Source organism: Pleurodeles waltl, chromosome 6 (assembly GCF_031143425.1).
Source record: "Pleurodeles waltl isolate 20211129_DDA chromosome 6, aPleWal1.hap1.20221129, whole genome shotgun sequence".
Classification (NCBI taxonomy): Eukaryota; Metazoa; Chordata; class Amphibia; order Caudata; family Salamandridae; genus Pleurodeles; species Pleurodeles waltl.
Window position 1 is genome coordinate 757,397,455 of NC_090445.1, and position 15,733 is coordinate 757,413,187.

General features: G+C 42.8%; 1 protein-coding gene across 1 annotated transcript in view; it reads right to left on the minus strand.

The window, feature by feature from the left end:
• Positions 1-15,733, minus strand: part of LOC138300243 (caspase-7-like) — a 304,287-nt gene that overhangs the window by 156,409 nt on the left and 132,145 nt on the right. The window lies entirely within an intron of this gene.

The following is a 15,733-nucleotide window of genomic DNA, read 5'->3' on the forward strand; positions in this document are numbered from 1 at the left end:
AGAGCAGCTGGTACAAGCAAGCACAGCATAAAATGTATGGAGAGCGACAGAGTAGAGATGTGCGAAATATGTGTAATTTTCCTTTGCATAGTTATACAAAATTTTAGGGAAATTACATGAGCTGCAAACCCGGCATTTAGCACTATGTTTCAGTGCAGAATGTGTCTTCACATCATTTTGCCCCCAAAAACACTAAACTTCACATGCTGTGGAAAGCAGCCTGTTGTAAATAAAACACCATCTTCAAAGAGTGTCTTTGAGTTATCTTTAATCGACCTGTCACACCATGACCTTCTTCCCAGCCAGTTTAACACCAACTGGCAGGAATTTGATTCACAACATTCCCCCAGAACCTTGGAAACGCAAGCTCTGCTTACATCATCAAAAAACGTTGGAACAAGGGTTCTACCTACATCATAGATATGACACATATTTCCCCTTCCACATATCATTAACAATTGTATCCTAACTTTCTATTAAACTAAACCCCAAATACATTTAAACTCTGCAATAAATACAAAAGAAAACTTACTTGGGTGCAGATATGAGGACAATAGCACACAAGAACGGGGTGAATGTACAACAACAAAAATGATTAGAAATGAGGACAGAAAGTACAATAAATTAAAACGTCTTAAACAATACTAAAGTTCAAGCTGATTCGCTAATATAGCCCTTTAAATATAGAGGAGGTTTCCTTTCTTTCCTCACCCGACCTTCTCTTCTCTCATCTCCCATAACACCTCCTTCAACCACTCTTCTTTCTACCCCACCCCTCTCAGGATCAGTACTCAACAAACTACTCTTGCCCATAAACTCAGCTACATTATCACCAGCAAACACAAATCCACTACATCCTTTGTCACTATCCATTACAGACTCCTCACACCTTCCTCCTTTCTGATACAATGCTATCCTGCATCTGTTCCATTAGATCCATTCTCCAAAACTACATACCAATCACTCACTTGCTTGACTGGACCTCTTCCTACACACCCATCCTTCACCTTCACCCAATCACTGATTGAACATTAGAAACTTTGCACCCTTGCCAATCTGTATCTGCTTTATCACTCTCTGTCAACCAACCTGGAATCAGTTTTGTCCTGTCTTTGCAACCCCTCATAATCGCAAAAGGAGCTTTACCAATCATCCTATGTATGGTAGTGCGATGGGCCCAGACCACTTCCTAAACTGCCTCTCTCACATCTGAACCACATCTCACAGCCAACTGAATATCATCTTTGACCATACTGTTGATTCGTTCTGTAATACCATTGGTTTGGGGGTAATAAAGAGCTGTGGGATGATGTTTGATACTGTGCAATTTCAAAAATTCCATAATTTCAGCAGAAGTTAATTAAGTAACATTGTCTGTTATCAAGGTATGAGGAAAACCTTCCTGCCTAAAAATCTCTCGCAAGCTAGTAATGGTACTCCTTGTAGACACATCCTTCATAAGGATGACGTCCATCCTTTTTTTTAATAAACTTCAACCAACACCATGGCAAACCTTAGATCATGACCCACTCCAGCTAGAGGTCAAATAAAGTCAATACACACAGTATGCCACACCTCCTTGGGGTTTTGAATGTGGCCCATCTCAGATTTCACCCTAACTTCTAAACGTTTTTCCACTCTCCTTACATTCCATACACATTTCTACCCATTGAGCAATTTGTATATCAATCCCTGGCCACCAAAAGTTTTCTTCCACTCTCCTCTGCGTCATGGTTTGATCCAAGTGCCCCTTATGCGCAAACTGAATGATTTTCTTCCTTAAATTTTCTGGTGGTAGAAACCTGTCCCCTCTCATCAAAACACACCCATTATTGACAAACACCTCCTCCAGTATTTTGATATATGGTCTCACAGAAATGGCAACTGCACTCTCGCTCGCCTTCCACCCTTGACAATCATCCTACTCACGTCTTGAAAAACGGTGTCCTTTGCCATTTTCTGCATCCACTCTTCTCTTGTAAAGACACCAACACAGTAGTGTACAGCACCTCCCAACCGATCACCGTGAAAGAGCTTTCACATTGCACTACCATGGAATATGTTCAACATAATACAAGAAATCTTGCAAGTGGGCTGCTAATCTTGACCAGTGACTAGTGATCTGTCCTTAATTTTAAATTTACACTTCACAGAAATGTTCTAAAGTACTCTGCGACCAAGCTGCCGCAAATGCTTCGCGCTCAATGACAAATAGTTCTTTTTGACTCATTAAATGAGCTTGACACAAAATCCACAGTTTTCTCCACCCCTTTATGTAATTGAGATACAAATAGCACCTACCCCAGATGCACTGACATCCACAGTGAAAATCATAGATGAAGAGGAATTAAGAGATACCAAAATTCCTGCAACACACACTTCCTGTTTTAACTTTTCAAAACATGTTTGTTTATCAATAATGTTTGGCGTTCTTTTGTCTTAGTTGCAAAATTCTCAACAAATTTAGCATAGTACTCTATGAGCCCCATTAATGATCTTAGCTCATCTTTGTCTTTAGGTCGTGGAGCTAATTTTGTAGCTTCCAAAAGATCATATTTTGGCTTCACTCCCTCGCCAGAAATTGTGAGACCCAAGTATTCAATATCTTTACATAAAGCAACACGTTTCTCTGTGCAAAGAGAGACCTACATCCAACACTTTTCTAAGCACATTTCTCAATACTTGATTGTGTTCTTCAACAGTTACTACACACACTAAAATATTGTCTTGAAAGGAAATAACATTCCTGAACCCCTTAAAAATAAGTGACATCATGTGTTCAAAACCACTAGCCGCGGAAGAAAGCCCAAATGGCTTTCTAATGAACAGAAATGTGTCATCCATGGTTATGAAGGCTGTTATATCTCTGGAACTTTCGTGCAAACGGATCTGATGGTAAGCAATCTTCAAGTGCAATTTTGAGAAGTACTTACCACCGTTGAGCAAAAGAAGCAACTCATTGATCTTCGGTAGAGGGTAATTGTCTGTTATAATGTTCTTATTTACGCTATGAAGGTCCACACAAAACCTAAGTTGGCCTTCAGATTTCTTGGTTATGACCATAGATGATATCCAGTTTGAGGCCTCCACCAGTTTAATCTCCCATTCCTTCACCATGTCACACCGCATGAGGCTAACCTCCTCCCTGACTACAATAGGAACTTTCCTAACATTATGTTTCACCGATACTGCACCCGGCTTCATTCGAATCTTGTGCACATACCCCTTTAGTTCGCCGAACTCTTCCCGAAGTACCTCTTTCAACTCATTAAGAATTTCATCACCATCTCTATCCTCCACTATCATGACTTGATCTGGAGCCTAAGGAGCTACTATTATATTAAGATCAAACTGATGCATCCATCCAAGAACTGGTGGCCCACTGCCAGCAACATAAAATTTTCCTTGTTTTTCTATTGTTTTAAACTCTATAGTTGTAGTGAAATACACCAAGAAATCAATCTCCTCTCCTTGATATCCCCCCAGGCAAATTTCCTTTGGCGTCATCACAACATGTGACCACTTTTAGAAAATATCCTTGCAAATAATAGTGTACCTAGAACCAGTATCAACCATGAGTTCCACTTTGTTCCTTCCAATGGTAAATCCTACTTTTGGTCTCATCTTTCTTCTTTCATTGCCTTCATCATCTCCTAGGCTCAAAATACAATCACGACTCAGCTTACCTCCCTCCTCACGGTACTTCCACTTTTGATTTAGACCACTCTTTGCACATACTTGCAAAATGGCCCTTGCGTCTACACCCCTACACTCTTTGCCTATAGCAAAGCATTACTTGGCTTCACTACTATGTAAACTACTTCAACACCTGTTACACGACTTGCCACTAAACTTATTGTTAAAACCATTCTGTGTTTTTGAGTGTTTTTTTTCCTACTGCACCCAACATTGCTAGTCACCATTTCAATCCTTCCTATAACTTCAGCCACACGTTCTTTTTCAGCTAACCCAATACCAGCATGTTTCCCCACTTCCTGCATACAAGATTAAGACTCTTCAACCACTTTTGCGATATCAGTGGCATCCTTAAAAGTGGGATTTTTAGCTTCCCATAATCGCTTCTGTATCTTTCTACTTTTGCACTGGACAGTGAGTTGATCCCTTATCATCTCATCGCCCATCACACCAAAATGACATTTCACGGACAACTCTCCCAACCTTGAAACAAGCTCATCGATAGAACCACCCCACCAGTTGAGGTTGGGTATAAAACTTATACCTTGCCATCGCAACATTTGAATCCTTTGCAGATCTATTACTCAGTCTAACCCTGGCTTCCTCATATGCATCAGTAATTGGTGCACCATTCTCCATGAGTGGAAGCATAAAGTTAAACATTCTCTGGGCCTCTGAACCTAAACAATTCAAAAGAATCGCCTTTTTCCTTGCAGAGCTGAAATCTTCACTGTCAAATGCCAATAAATAGTTATCAAATATGTCACTCCAGTCTTCCCACTGAATGGCAGGCACTCCTTGGTGCGGTAAAAAAGTTGTGGCACTGAAATTAACACCCGCTCCATGCTGCAGTATGTAAAAACATAATGATACAGCTTACACAGTGTCACTAAAGATGTGCTTATGATCGTTATATGCACTGGCATGAAAAGCAACTTGATGTAAGATTAATGTGCTTACTGGTTTACACTGCGCACTCCTTCCTATTATTTATTTATTTTTTTGTTTTCCTTGATTGCACTATTGTAATATTATTTGAGCGCTTACCGGGTGTGCACGTCACAGAACACAACTCACCACTTTTCTTGGCTTGATGTGCGCATTACCACGGTCTGTGTCCTGAAACCGAGTAATTTTACTTGAGCGCTCTCCGGGTGTGCGCATCACCCAACACAACTTGCCACTTTCCTAGGCCTGGTGTGCGTGTCACCACGCTCTGTGTATAGAAACTGGGTTCATAGTAAAAACTGCAAGCTGGGCTTTCAAGGGATCAAAGTGTTCACGTCACCGCCCTAGCATGCATCCAAGGTCTGCCCAGCTGCCGGAGAATGTAATCAAAGCGTGGCACACACCTCAAGAGGGTCCTTGCCAAGGACACATGCTGGATTTATGGGCTAAACAAATACAACTGCTTAGTCACCCGCCTGATCCTTCCTAAATGGTAAGAGTGGCAATAAACTTTATAAAACCACCTGTTGTGGTCAGCTATACCTCCCTATGTCAAGCAGTCACATTTGTTCTTCCAATTCAGCGACAGTCTCACGCAGATTTCTCACCATCATGAGAGACAGCAGCACTGCTCACACACACCCTTCACACGAGTGGACACAGTACCTTTAAAGGGTTGTGTGTAAACCCTTCACAGAGTGACTTTGACTTATCTTTAATCAACCTGCAATGACATGGCCTTCTTTCCTGCCAGTCTAACACCAAACGACAGAGGAATTTGATTCACAACATTCCCCCAGAACCTTGGAATGCATGTTCCAATTATATAATCAAAGAACCTTGAAACAAGGGTTCCACCTACATCATAAATATGACACAGCCTTGTGCATTCAGTTAGTTTGTGTTGATCGGTGTTCCCGTCACAGGATTTTTCCCCTAATGAATTTTAATCAACGTGGCATAATGGCATAATTTCAGGCATTTCAAGTAATAGGCATAACTCAAAATAATGGAAAATAGGGGGTGGGGTCAAGACACCATTAATTACTGAAGCCTGGAGTGTGAGTGCCAGCCGATGATAACCTGCACTGGCCTTAATCTGGGCTCTCCCCAGGTGGGGGCAACCGAACCTGGAGGCGGAAGATGAAAAGACCACCAAGACCAGGAGACAGTCACAGGAAGTAATCATAAAGGGTGAAATTCGGGTCATAATCAGGGAACAAGCAGCGGTGGCTGTAAACCAAGATGGCAGTCAACTGGTAAGGACGGACAGGGCCTGTGGAACAGGACCGCAAAAGAGAGCCTGGTTGATTAAGCAGGTGGGAGGGGACCCCTTTGATGACAGCTCAAATGGACCCTATTGAGGAGACGCGTGAGTGAACAACGCATGCTGTTGAGCCATCACGCCCTGGAGGGATGCTGTGTGTCGCAGTCACCTAACATCACAGCAAGGCCTGACCTAGTGGCGGACCAGGGAAGACACGACAGATTCAGAAAATAGGCAAGACATGGGGGATTAACGCCATACAAAGTCTGATACCCACGTTCTGGGGTGAATCTGATCACCGGTGTGGATGTCATGCTCATGCTGAGGACCCCAACCCTTCCGCTCCTTTATCCCATCAATCTTTACACCTGGAGGTATTAAAGGGATATTAGAACACTCTGGGAGGGTAAGCAACCAAGACATCAACACCACAACCAGAAGAAAGTATCTGCTTATGGTGAGGCAAGATGGTCTGAGAAAAACAGACACAAACAAATAAAATGGACAAATAGGTCATAGACTAGGACAGCAAGCAAAGGAGGGTTGATACAGTCTATCCTGAAGCAAGCAAGAGGAGTGTGGGTGGAGGTTTGCATATGATATCTTTCACTCAGTGAGTGCTCTTTGCCATCAAAGAAACCGGATCTACCCTGGAAAGTAAGACCCACACAGTGGCAGTGCATATTAATGTGATTTGCATGTATGTAGGTAAAATCGCAGAACAAATACACAAAGCAGAGGTCACAGTGAGTGAGCACACTAACTTCATTAGAATAATCAATACTGAAGTTTGCCATCTTAAAAACAGAACACACCACCTACATGCTTGGACAGAAGCCACACATGGTAGATTGAGGAGCAACAATATGTGCCTTGTGGTCATCCCAGAGGAAGCAGAAAACACAGTGGTGGAGGGATTTGTCAAGGATTTTCAGCTTAACACAGTTAAGCTGTGTGACCTGTCATCTCACTCTGCCACAGAGAGGGCACATCTGTTACCTGGCACTATGTCAAAACGTAGGGCTAGATGGAGACCACTCATTGCTTGCATCCTGAACTTCAGGGACCGCAATGTCATCCTGAAAATGGCCCACCAACATAGCCCTCTGCAATTTTAAAATCAAATAATAGTCATCTTTCCATATTAGATTTAAGAGCTACAGGACATCTTTTGATACTGTTAAGGCAGAACTCTGGAAACAAAATCTGCAGCACATGATGATTTTCCACGCAAAATTATGAATCTTGGCTGAAGGAAAATCCTGGTTCTTTATCTCCCCAGTGGCCTGGGAAGGTCTTGAGGGATTGTGGATGATGGAGAGGAGAAAACCAGGAGGTGTGCATGTGTCGCTGAGGAAGGTGGACACAAAGGGATCAACGGCAATTAAACAAGCAGTAGCAGAACAAAATAAGAAGGACACTGTGAAGTTGTCACCCTCCTCCTTATAGACTATAGAGACCCCTCACAAAAGAAGCAGCCAATATAAATGACATAAGACGATGCACTCAAGCAGGAAACAAGGCAATACCAGGCAACCATAAGAACTAAAAGACACTCTATCAATCAGTCAACAGACAATCTGGAGCATTAGGGTTCACAAACAATTTTGATGAATAGAATAGATGGGCAAAAGACACCTCAGGCGTTGGGGAAGTGGGTAGTTCCAAACCTAATGCCTGAGGTAGTAGGGGGGTGGGAGTTTTCATGCTGACATGACAAGACACATGCGCAGAGATGATGGAGTAAGTTGCAAAGTGAAATACAATGCTTGCAGTGATCATGATCACACAAACACGAGAGGCTGGGCTGGAGTCGGAGCCCACCTTTTTATCTTGGAACATCAACGGCCTGAGAAACAGGCTAAATAGAGTGGAGATATTGCAATTTCGTGTGTAGGCATAACCTAGACATTATCCTTTTGCAAGACACCCACTTAGGGATTAATTGTGGGCTCGTGGGAAGAGGCAGATATAGGGACTTGATGTATTTAGGATTCACTTCCGGTCGGGAAGAGTTGGGATTTAAGTCTGTAGATCACTTCCATTGTGGATCATCAAGATGTGGGTAGACCCGGGGGGGGGCTCTTTTGCTGCGATGAGTGGGGCCAGGAATGGAGAGAAGTTGGCATTGGCCTCTTGGTACTTTCCATCAGGGTTACAATCACGGATATTGACGAGGCTAGGGTACTGGCTGGTTTGAGTGCAAGACATACATACTATTGTAGGGGGAGTTTCAACCTCACAACAAGGGGACAAAGAGATAGGCTCATCAAGGGCAAACAACAGGTAGTTGGAGACAAAGGTATGCAGACATTCACGGATGCCATGGAATTAGCAGACCTATTGAGGCAGTATTACTATGTGTGGGGCATGGTGGGCTTTATGCCTCGGCTAGAATATTTCTTCATTCCCCAGGAGAGATGCTTCTCTGACACAAAATACCTGAGATGGGGAATCTCGGCTCACTTTCCTGCTGAGCATACAACTCAAGCTGCTGAACTTCTCAAGGATTCAAGAGTGGAGATTGGAACCTTGGGTGTTGGCCTACTGGTGCCCACAAAATTTTCTTGCTGCAGACGGCAGTATTTAAGGAAAATTGCTGAATCGGTTGACTCCAGAACTAACGTTTTGGAAACACACAAGACTGTGATCAGTGGACTCTTGATATCCCACCTTGTTGGGAACAAGAAGGAGTCTTGAAACGATAACAGAGATATTCCGGTCAGAATTGGAGAATACAGCACAACCATCCCATGACTTAGTACACCAACTTGCACTCGCAAGAGGCGACTATAGGAGAATTGTATGCGGTGAGGCATGGGCACATATAGTGGTAAACAAAATAAGCTCTACGAGGTAGGAAATAAGGCAGGCAAACTATTAGCCTAGCTAGCACAAAGAGAAGAGAGCTGATGCTGGATACATTGTGTAGAAATGGAGAACGGGTCAGAGTTGACATAGCTGAGAAGATAGCTGAGGTTTTTGTGGCTCAACTGGCTGACTTGTATCAGTCTAAAATGGAGGAAGTGCCAGAGGAGCTTCAGTGAGTTTTGGACAGTTTAGACAGACATGTACTAGACAGCAACATCAGGGTGGATGAAATCCGGGGGTAATTCCACAACTAAAAAAGAGAAGGGATCTGGGACCCAATAGGTTTCTGTTCTAATTCTTTAAATGACAGGAAAGGGTTGGGAAACACTTAAAGATATGCTGCATGAGGCGAAGAGAGTAGGGAGTATGCCCAGACATCTCAGGACGATCACAATCATGCTCATCTATAAGGAGGGCAAACCGGTAGAGCAGTGTGTCTCATGCAGTCAATCACCTTACTCAACATAGACAAAAAAATTATGGTGAAGGCACTGGCAAATCGCCTCAACTAGGCTATCATTAAATTAATAGCCCCATATCAATCAGTCTTCATGCCTATGAGATTCACACCACATAACCATAGGAGACTATTTGGGTGCCTGGCGAGACATGGCAGTCTGCAAGACCCAGCAATCCTGTTAGCTCGGGATGCAGAAAATACATTTGATATGTTGGAGTGGCACTTCCAACTGGCAACTTTGCAAAAGATTGTGGTTGGGCCTGAGTTTTGATCATACATCAGACTCTCTTGTGCCAAGTCCAAAGCAAGGGTTGGAGCCAACGGCGTAATGTCAAAGGAATTCGAGTTGGAGAGGAGGACAAGACAAGGGTGTCTGCTCTCATCCCTGTTGTTCAAGTTGGCACTAGAGCCCCTAGCCAATTGGAGGACAGCATGTGCCCACATCTGTTGGTTGAAGTGTGCACCAGGCTGTAAGGATGTGATCTCCCTTTACACAGGTGATCTGTTCATCTAGTTAGAAGATCTGGCGTGCCCGATCTCTAGAGTCCTGGAAATATTAGACATATTTGGGAAATACTCATGAGTGCACATCAACTCATAAGTCAGTGGTGTTTCTGATCATTCTGTGCCAGCCATCGTGAGGCGGAAAATGCTCATTATGGTGGACCCTGGAGGGATTTGCTTACCTGGGAATATATGTGACATTAGATCCAGCCAAGTTCCAGAGGCATAACCTGAGGAAGATCGTGGATGAATATAAAAAAGAAGTGGGATATTGGTGAAGGCTTCTTGTATCACTGCTATTTTGAAAATATTCTCTTTCAAATTCCAAAAGAGTTTTTGCAGGTGGTGGACGCAGTGATGTGATTGCTGCTATGGGACAGGGCTCACCAAAAATTGTTGACTCTGATCAGGAATCCCTATGACTGAGTAATAGCTTTTCCAAAACTATAGTTATATTGTTGGGCAGCAGAACTTCTGGTAGTGAATGAACGGGTCTTTACCACACAACAAGAGTTTGTTGTGCTAGAGAACAGATATAATATGGACTTGGGAGGCTATTACCGACAGATTATAAAGGCAATCTGCCCAAAAACCTGTTCCGGGCACAATCTGTGGTCAAAATACGGAAGAGGGAAATGCAAAAGTTGGGGTGTAGGGGGAAGATGATGCTGGAAACGCCACTGTTGGAATCAGACATCTTTGCAGACCTAAAACAACTAATAGGAAGATGACAATGAGACATGTTGAGGATTTCTAACCAAGGGAATATATTGGACTCCTAGTGGCTCCTTCCATTTGAAGAGCAAGAGAGGGAATTTGACCTAGCGGAGTCCCTACTATATAGAAATGCACAGGTAAAGCATACCCTTGCAAGTCGTATGAATAGGCTACAAAAAGTAGCTGAGGAGATGCCTTTGAAGTATAGAGTACTGGAAGCCACCTTTACATAAAAATGCAATATCACTGATTTATAGAACACTTTTTTAGTAACAGTCAACCGTCCATAAATAAACTGAAAGAAAAGAGGGAGAGGGACTTGGGAGTCCAGGAGGATGATGAATTGGGGGAGGCATGCTGATACCCCAAGGAGGTTGCTACTAGGGAGGCATACTACTGGTGCAAATTAAAACACTTCAACAGTCATCCAGACTTCATCGGATGGGGAGGATGGACGATGATTTGAGAGGCAGTGGACAAACTGGCACAATAGTTCATACCCCGTGGAACTCTCTGCACATAAGGCTGTCGGATCGCAACGATCAGAGAAAATCACCTGACACTCAGCTCACCAATGCCACACTTGGTACCTCAGTATACATCTAAGTATACACTACAACTGTATAATGTAGCCTCCCTGGCGGCCAGAAGAGACATTATTAGATTGTGGGGCAGCCCAGGTTTTCCAGGTTTCAAGCTAGGGTGGGCAAGCATAGACTGTTACATGCAGATGGAGAAATATTTAAATAGAGCAATAGAAATTTGAAAAAGCTTGGGCCCTATGGAGGGAGTTCAGTGATGTAGATTAAGCATTTTGAAGATAGAGAAAGAGATGGCGTGGATTTTCCACGAGTAAAGCACCACCTAATTATATGATCTTTAGTGGATGGGTTGGACATTTGTATTCAGCAACCAAATCCTGTTGTTTAGGGGAGTCTTTTACATAGGTCTTGATTACTCTACTGAAAACAGGGATGTTTACAGTGTAGCAAAATTGCCTAGCCGAATTGCCTGGCAGTTATTGCAAAACGTTACGTTTTCTTTATTGTTCAAGCTGTTGATGAAACTCTTAATAAAAAGAGTATTAAAAATGCTGGAAATTACCTGAGATTACTTTAGCGCTTGGGAGACCTGGGGTTCTTGGTAAAACTGCACTCTTATCTTTGTTTCCTCCCTAATAGGGCAGTCTTTTGGCTCGAGCCACGTCTGGTCCTAGAGGTTCTTTGCTCGTTCACCTGCATCAGGGAATTAATCTTTCCTTGTTTTTTAAGGATCACTCCTCTCCTGAAGATCAGAAGCTGAATAGGTTAAATGTTCGAATGCCATGTTTATTTATCTGGAATACACAACGTCTTTACACAAACAATTCATTGTTTATGACTAATGGCTTTGCTGGCAAGGGTATGAAGCCCACAACGCAAGTGTGAGTTGCTTATCGCTTTGATTAGGTCTATTAATTGAGGGGGCACCCGTCCGATTGGGGTTGCAACCATGGCCTGTATGAAATGAACTCAGCCCAGGGCAGTTCTGTGGTGAATTCATTTTAGTTCCCCCCTGGGACATAGGAGTATGAATAGCCTGTGGCTTGCAGGCCTGTGCTCCTGTCACCTAGTGACCTTTTACCCACTTAGCATGCTCTGTTTCATTTAATTTATTTTATTATTTCTTTCAGATTTGATCATTGCTTACATTTTATAAGAAATGTTTTGATTTTCATCATCAGGGCCATTTTGAGAAGGCGTCATTTTCGGCGTCACTATCAGTAATACACATAGGTATTATCATCTTGTCCCTTTCTCACTTACGTGTGATAGGAACATCATGCACACTTGTTAGGGATTGTTTATACATATGCAGACACAAGTCTGCCACATTAACAGTTGTTTAGGAACATACCTGCATCAGGGATAGTACATGATCCATATAAATGCACCTCACACAGACAAGGTTTTTAGAAGGGTTTATTCCAGATGTCATTTATGCTGCATGTCATCTTGCTGCAGAACTCAGCCTTTGTGTCACCATGGAGTCTGACCTACAGACCTCATTCCAAGGTAATGAGGGATAGGGGGTGCTTCTCATGGACATGGTACTGGCAGATTAGGTTTATCACACCTACCTCTCTAGGGTAGAGATTAGGCTTTCTTGGTTCCGAATTTACATCTAATGTTTATTGCACAATGGTGGGGTGGAGGTTATATTCGCAACTCTAATCTTCACCATTCTGCTTTTGTTACTGTTCATTATCCTAATCATTGCAGCACATGCATTTTATTGTAGATTGCAGTCTTTTCAATAAATATATTGCAGTCTCCTGCATCTCCTTCATTGCCTTTGTGTGTATGAGACTTGTTGCTAACGAGAGAAAAGGGTAACTTCCGTTCCACCACGACTTCCCTGGGAGGTCTAATCTAGAGTCCATACGTAAAGCTGCCAGAAATCACCTTTGCTTTCTGAGTTTTGGTGTGTTATTGCTTGTGAGCTGGGAGGGTTGGGCCGACAGTGGTGAGTTGTTGTTGTAGTGACTCAGTCACCTACAAACAAAAGATATGTCTCCCCTAAACCTTTTGCAAAGGAGCGAGAATCCGATTATGACAGTTTTGATACATAACATTTTTAGAGCGACCACTTAGACATCTTTCCACACAGTTGCCTTCTTTGTGGTGGTCGCACAGAGGACTTCCCTTTCCTGCAGTTTGTATTGTGTCCTGTTATAATTTGTACATAAATCAGAACATACTGTTTTCTACAATTTCTCTAACAAACGGTGCAATTTAGATGACATGACAACTCTTTCCTTCTAGCCTGTGTTGTTTTTTTACCTTCTGTCAGAACAAGTGGTGCCATAGCAGGCGAGTTGCTTTATGGGCAAATGAAGAGTTAAACAGAATGTAGACAATTACTTATTAAGTAGTATATTTAGGAATAAAATCCAAACTGAAATACTCTAGGAACTAACACCATTGTGCATCACTTCCATAAGGTATGAAAAAGCTGCAGCTTTTGATAACCACTTTTTAGTGGTGCTATATTACGGAAACTGCTTCAAAATAGCCTTTTTCAATGTCAAACCTAACAAAGCTATCAGCCAACCGGCCAACAAACCTGTCACTCAAAAGTGAAATGTGGATTTCAAAATCTCTGGTAGGGAGGAGGGAAATGTCACTGGTTGCAAAGGGGAAACCTGACAGCATCTGTAGTCACAAAAGGTGGCTTCATAATGGGGCCTTAATGCTCTGTTAGGGGATTATCCATTAGTGTGCAGGAGACCAGTCTGAGGCAAAAAATTGGACTACATCAAGGTCACCTTGCCAAGGCGTCTTGAAAAATAGGATGGGACCTCTCAGATGATACCATTATTTTCTGCAATTTTATGGGCCCGTTTGTCAGAACTGGCCAATTGGTATCAAAATGTTTGTTGGAAAAAGTACCCAGAGGGGTGGGTAGTACCAGCCAAGAGTGGGTGCATCAAAATGTAGTGTTAAGAGCACCTGAAACTAGTAAACGTGATAGCCACAGAAGTAATAGTAGGAGGGTTCCCGTGGTCCACTTTCAGTGCACCTAGTATTCAACAAGATCACTGATTCAATGGGAGAACACCTTGTGCTGTTAAAGTTATACAGGCACCCCACAACATCAACAGGATTCTAAAGGCCACACTTCATCTACCATATGACACAAGCCCAAGTGCTTATTACCAGCCTGTAGAATTAGTATACAGGCACAAGTTAAGAGGGCGTTGCAAGCTCACCAAAATACCAAAGCCCTTCAGTGTTTCAGTTAAATACTTGTACTTCTCATGATTCAAATTCTGATATGATTTAGGTTCCTTTTCTTTGACTCATCCTCTGCACATGTCTTGGTTCACTGGGTCGTGTCTATGTCTTCCTTGGTTAAGGCCTCTCCTCCCCAGTCACTTTAGGTCATAATCCTCCAAGCAGCAGCACCAGCTGTAGACTTTTCTATTCATAGATTCAGTGTCATCCTTGGAGAAAAGCAAAAATATGTAATTGCCCTGGTGCACTGGACTCTGTGTTTATGCCAGATCCTGGCTTCAGGTATGCAGTACCTGTGAGAATTTGGGGGAACTGGATAGATGCCTGCATCCAATCAAAAAGTTTTCCCATTTTAAATTAATTGTTCCCAGAATACCAGCACATCAGGAAATGGAGCAATTAGTTGTGCATGTTCCTGAGCTTCCTAAACTGGAGAAATCAAGCGGGCAGAGGCAACAACTTGTACCTAGAATCTATTGGGCGGTCATTCTAAGTGTTGCTAGTAGATCAGGGTCCTTAGGTGTTCAGACTGGCAAACTTCTAGCCAGTTACAGCAGAACTCATATCTCTGGACTGAAGGTTTGTTGCATTCAGGTTACTGGATATTTGAGAGCTGAGATATTGGATGTGCACATCCAAGTGGCAGAGGGGCCAGCAAGTCTGTAACCTATATCTAGACAACCTTCATTTTTTCCCAAGGAGGATATCATCCATTTAGCACACAATGTCCATACATACCAAAGTAGTATAGACAAAGAGTACGCAATTAGTGGAAAGTGAAGCATGTGCATTTGAGAGTGGATTGATTTCATCAAGATGGTCATGAGATACCTGTCTCCTGGATCAAGAAGAGATTAGATCATCTGTCACCAACCATTATTGTGGGGTCAGTAGCAACACTCTATTGTGTACTCTGCTTGGGGAGCATTATTAACATGTGGTGCATCCACTGGCTGTCTTGAGATGTGAGCCCACTGGACAAAAAATACATCATCCAGAATGCACAAAAATCATGGCAGAGTGTTACAGCTGGCTACACATTAAAGTTTTTTTTATAATAGCAACGGCCAAAAACCCATAGAGACAAATGCCAGCATAATGGGGCCTTGTGAGCGGTATTTACCAGAAAAATAATCTGCAATAGGATGGCCAGAAAAAACATCACGCATATTATCTGGCACAGAATATGTGGAGGGATGACCAATGAAACACGATTTGGTGAGCAGTGAATTACGCAGTATGAGTAGTGCATGGAGCAGAACAGCTAGTACATGAGAATCTGTGAATGAGATAGGCTGACCAATGAGAAGTGCAGGGTAATCCTGAGTGAAAAACACATGAAGGCAGATGACCTGGTGATTAGGGCAGATTGTCCAGAGTGTGAGACTGTACAATCAGTTTGTGAAGCAAGAGGCTAGTAAATGAAGCATGGTGCAAAAACTTGAAGACCGGTGACATCTATGTGAAGGGAGGGACAGTGAGTGAGGTAGGAGG